Below are 5,971 nucleotides of genomic sequence, written 5' to 3' on the forward strand. Positions count from 1 at the left end.
TCTTTCAAGATCGTAAGGTGACAGGGAGTGTTGGGGAAAGTGGAGAATGCCTTCATTCTTATTTAAAGGATTTATCTCACAATACTTGCTCACAGTCGTGGGGACTTTACTGGCAGTCCCCTTCCTGCTTGAGTATCTTCAGGAGAGGGAGCAGAGGCAGTGAACAAGAGGAGAAGATGCTTATAGAGGGAGGAGGAGGATCAGGTGGGCTCTCTGCAGGAGGCCTTACCCACCCAGGGTCTTCCGAGAGCACGTCTCTTATATCCACTTAAGTGAGGAGCAGTGCATTAGCAGGCTCTCTTCACCAAGGAGGTGGTCACCGAACTCTGCCACCTCCTGCAACCAGACCTGCAGCTTAAGAGCAGGGTGAACACGACTCTCCCAGTGGCCTTCAAGGTCACCGTGGCCCTCAATTTCTTCACCAGCGGATCATTCCAGTCTGTAGCAGGAGACATATCTAGCTTCTCCCAGTTTGCAGTCCATCGCTGCATCCGGGAGGTCATGGAGGCTCTCTACACCAGGGGAAGGGACTATGTTTTCTTCTCTCTGAGCAGAGAGAAGTAGAAGGAGCATGCACGTGGCTCTGCCAGGATTGTGGGCTTCCCCACGGTGCAGGGCGCCATCGACTGCACTCACATGGCTTTGCGGGCTCCGCATAACAATCCAGAGATCTTCTGTAACCACAAAGGCTACCGTTCACTTAATGTGCAGTTTCCATGAATGGCAGATTTTAATTTAATTTAAAAGATATATTCTGGTCAATCTATATTACAGATATGTGTTTTTGAAATTGACAATAAATTATATTTACCAGCAAAATAAAAAGTAAACAATGGAAATACACAGCAGGCCAGTTAGCATCTGTAAAGAGGAAAGTCAGATTATTGAAATTTCAGGTCTATACCACTAACCTCCTGTGTATTTTCAGCATTTTCTGGAGATATTTACCAGCATGTCTCAATATCTCACATTACATTTGAAAGGCATTTTATTGTCAATGGAATACAGGCAAACCCTAGGAATAGCGTTGACATGAATAGTGCTGCATGGAACCACTGCTGGAACACGCAGAGTATTGTTTTTCAAAGCACTCTCAGAAAACTAATTTATCACTCGGTTTCCAGTAAATTACTGGAGAGGCCCAAAACCAACATCTGGTTGAGAACCAAATGAGTGACAACATCTAAAAGTCACACCTTTAATAACCTCAGGACACCCCAAAGCACTTTACAGCCAACGAAGTACTTTTTGAAGTGTAGTCACTGTAGTAATGCAGGAAATGTGGCAACCAATTTGCACACAGCAAACTCCCAAAAACAGCAATGTGATAATGACCGGATAATCTGTTTTGGTGATTTTGATTGAGGGAGCAGCGTGCGGCGGCCCGGCCCAGAAATCGGCGCGGTCCCGGCCTGCAAGACCATCAGCAGGCCGGGGCCATCAGAGGGAGCAGCGTGTGGCGGCATACCACTGCAGGAAGCCGTTGCCTGTGAAGTCAGGTCACTGATTGCAGTGCGGGCAGGCACAGCAGGAGGGGCGAAGGAGCGGCAAGAGTTTGTAGAAGGAAGTGACCGGGGCCTAGGAGAGGCGTGAGTCTGGGGCCCAGAAGAGGCAAGAACTCAGAAGAGGTAGGGCCCAGGAGCAGCACGAGCCAGCCCACACTGCTATATGTGTGTGCGCTCGGTCCGTGCAGCAGAGCTGGTCTCCAGTCGTCTTAGGTAATCCTTGCCACTGGACCAAGACCTAGCTCTGTCAAGCCCGTGTGGTGGCTGGTGTGCAACAGCCACCACACATTAAAAAAATCCACGCACAGGCACCCTTCAACATGTAGTTCGGGGTCTGGAATATTAGGTCCTTCCTTGAAACACCTGTGAACTCATCCTTTTTTGGCGTGGAAGCAAGTCATCCTCGCTTCAAGGGACTGCCTATGATGATGAAATATTGGTCAGGACATTGGGAGTAACTCTTCTGCTATTCTTCTAAATAATATCACATCGACCTGGGAGAGCAGACGGGACTTCGGTTTAACGTCTCACCCAAAAGACGACACTCCCTCAGTACTGCACTGGAGCGTCAGCCTACATTTTAATGCTCAAGTCCCTGGAGTGGGACTTAAACCCACAACCTTCTGACTCAGAGTGCGACCCACTGAGCCACAGCTGTAACAAGAACAGAGTGTATGAAATAAAAACAGAAAATGCAGTTCAATCAGGTTCAAGTACGGATGAAGCATCTCACCTGAAACCTTAATCTAACTTTCTAAATGACAGAAACTGAAACAGACAGAACAAGACAAAGAAGAGAGGAGTCAGAGACAAGGAGCTTACCCAACTTTTTAGACAATATTTCTTTGCACTGCAGACTACTCTCCAGCCACTAGGCCACTATAAATTATTTTTTTAAAGACAAAAATCGATACTTTCTAGATTGAATAAATAGTTTTGCAGCTCATGCCTGAAATGTCAGCAGCAAACAATTCAACCACTTTCACATTTGGGCTACAAATTTCTTGAAATAAATGGCAGGTACGTGAATATCATTAACAACTGTACACCTCAGTAGGCATTAAATGTCATTTATCTAACCTTTTAGCTAACTTAACAGCTGATGTAAAAAGCAGTTTAATTATGAACTTGTATAACATAACTCATATTATACCTATCCCGAGTGGGGAAGGAGGCGGTGGAGGGCTGGGGGGTTACTGTGCATGTGGGTTGCACCATGTCTGAATGGAACAGCCTTGACTGACCAGTTGGTCTTTTCCTGTACTCCATCATATGTTTCACATCTTTAGAGTGAAACTGATGGCTGGAATTTTCTCCAGGTAGGTGGGCTGGGAGCGGATGGGGGTGGGCTCCGAGGTGGGTGGGAGGCCGGGTTTCTCACAGGCCCTGCCCAACTTTAACGGCAGGGCCTGATTTTCATGTGAGGCCTCAGTTTCCCACTCACAGTCTGCCAGATTGAGAGGCTGGCTGGCTGTAGGCGGGTAGGCCCGCAGATACAAAGAGGGAGTGAGGGGTCAGTCCGGGGGGAGGGATAGCGGGGAGTGGTCGAGGATCACAGGAGGGCAGGATCAGGGATGGAGGGGTCGGGGACCAGCGAGAGGGCAGGATCAAGGATGGGAGTGTCGGGGATTGGGAGGGAGGTGTCAGGGATCGACAGGCGTTTGGAGGATCGGCAGAGGGATTGGGGATGCAGGGTGGGATTAGCGATCGGGAGGGGTGGGGTCGGCTATCGCGGGGGCGGTGGGCGAGGGTGTCATTAGCCGGGGATTGGAGTCGGCCAGGGAATATGGGGGTGGGGGCGGAGGGATTGGCGTCTTGGGGAGTCAACGGGGTGGGGGCGTGGTGGTGGTGACCGGGGATCGGCAGGGGGGTGGGGAGGGGGGAGGGCGGGGAGAGAGGATTGTGGCAGGCTTAAGCATCATAGGTGGGGCGGGGGGAGGGGAGGGGAGGGTGGGAGGCCTCATGGTGGGGATCGGAGCCCTGATGAGGGGGTTTCCAATCGTGGGGTGTGGGTTAGGTAGGAGGTAGGTATAAAGCCACTTACCTCCTGGATGCAGTAACCCCCGTTTCCCTTTAACAGCTGGGTTTGACGAATTATGTGAAACCCGTCCATGTGCAGTTAAATTAATAATGGAGGCGAGAAACGAGGTTTCAGACCTTATAATATTTAACTTGACATAACGCCCCCTGGGAGCAGATTGGCCGTCCACCCCCATCCCGCCTCCGTTAAAACCTGCAGTGGATGGGTTGGAGGTGGGATCAGGTCGCAAATCCCATTTTTAACAAACTGCCCCCACGCTCCAAACCCATCCGTATTTTTAAGAGAAAAATTGCGGCCAATATATCTGCTGTGTTGCAGCTTGCTATCAGTCCAGGATCTGCAAACCCTCTGCGCCTCTAAGTAATAGAACATTAATTTTGCTAACATATCATATGATGGATACAAGCGTAAAATTTTAAATATTTATATTCTTGCTTTAATTTCTCTGGGCATTTTCAGTATTTGCTTAAGTCTTCCATTTGTTTATTTTCCCCTCCATCTCCATATTTTTCTCCATAGTTGCCAATTCTAAAAGTTATTTCTCTTTCCTTATTTCCCACGATAGGTTAGTAATTCTCGCTGAAGCTATTGCTGTTGTAGCTGCCCAGTGAGGCATTGTTCACTGTGGAGTCTCCAATGACAAACACCTGAACTGGTGGCAATTCATCATTCGGCCTGGCTGACTGAATTTGGCCCAATATCTGAGGCCAGAATCAATGTGCCTCATAAACATCCATTCTCGCCCCGATGTAAACCTGCTCTCTCAGTGACACAAAAGAAACTTGAGTGCAACTAACAGTGTTAGAATTTCTATTTACTGGTTTAAAACTTACAAACTTCTCATAAAAATTAAATCTTTTTAGTTTTGATATTTTTTATCTGCTGCTCACACCTCACAGTTCCTTGTAATTTTTCTGCCTAGTTGTTAGATGTTTCAAGGTGCATTGCAGTTCCGCAGGAGCAGGCTGCAGACTACAACTTCCGTGATTCATCTTTCTCGCAAACGGAATTACAAAGTGGCTGGGGGAGGGAGGGAAGGAGGACCAGCTGGGGAAATTTATAAATAATTTTTTGCCAGGGCCTCCCCTTCAGGTGGTCCTCTTGCATCATTTGAATCATTTTTACAGCCAAAATGAGCTTTACAGTGGTCCGAAATTTTCTGAAAAATAATGGCATCTGAACGATGCACGTCATTATTAGTGTGCATATCGGCCAGAAACTTGTGGCACAGAAGAGATACTCCATGAATTGCAAGTCACCACAAGTTGCTGAATGATTTGTGCCGCTCTACTGTTACCCTCATGAAAATGGCATCTCGGCCTTAACCTCCCGGTGATTTTCATGAAATTGCTGAATTTGCACATTAATTGCTCATTATACCCGTCACAGAAAGTTAGTTGAGTAATTAACAGCATAAGTAACAATGTGATAATTGTTAATGACGGCCAATCAACCTCTCTGACCCAGAAAGTGAACAATTTAAAGTGCTGAGTCTCATTTCTTCAGCTAGTGAATTGTTGTTGGAGATTTTTAAATAAATCTTTCTTTTCCTTTCTGTATCTCTTTCTCTTAATCCTATCTTTTTTTCCCTCTCTCTATTTCTCTTCTGTGCCTGATTTGACATTGAATTCACCCACTCTAATTCACCCTCCTTCTCAGTCCTTCGTCTGATTATTTTTCAATCCTTAAATCCCATTGGTTAAGGAGATACTCTGTTTGTCCCATTGTTCACCAATTTCCCCAATGCCCTGCTACCCTCCTTCGTTATCAGCTCACGCTGCCAGCAACTTACAAGGCAAAGAAATATTGAGCTGAAGGGTGCAGGAACAAGTCTAACTAATGGGCCACGCTGCAAGATGCCCCGCTCCAGCAACATCCGTCCCAGTATGCTCATGGATTGACCATAATGGACTACACTGAGCTCATCGACATTGTTGAAGGCTTCAGGCCTCCATGCCTAATTATACTTCAGTGCAGCCTCAGGTACCCGGCATCACATTATCGTCGAGGTGCCAAACGTCTGCTTCCCATATGGACAGTGAACTTTTTCGGCCCCAGCCCAACACCTTCACATTGGAGGCTAGAAAAGAGTTGATTTTGGGCTTTGTGACTCACCTCTTCCCCACATATAGAAATCTGCTATTTTCCAGTCTCCAGTGCATGTATGTGTAAAACAGTGTAAGAGCAAATGTACTTTGGCACAAATGTTGCACAAGAAAACATGGCTGTTGATCTCTATAGCTAAGGGCAAACCATGGATCTTCAAAACAATGTTATTTCATAAGTGGTTAAAGTTGCACTGGATTGAATTGAATTGAGGATCTTTAGTTCTCATAACACATTTGGTAGAAACATATAATAATGTTTATTTCTGTGTTCATTTTAGTTCCTTAATAGCATTTGAGTGGAGTGACTTGTAAAAATG

Source organism: Pristiophorus japonicus, chromosome 1 (assembly GCF_044704955.1).
Source record: "Pristiophorus japonicus isolate sPriJap1 chromosome 1, sPriJap1.hap1, whole genome shotgun sequence".
NCBI classification, from domain to species: domain Eukaryota; kingdom Metazoa; phylum Chordata; class Chondrichthyes; family Pristiophoridae; genus Pristiophorus; species Pristiophorus japonicus.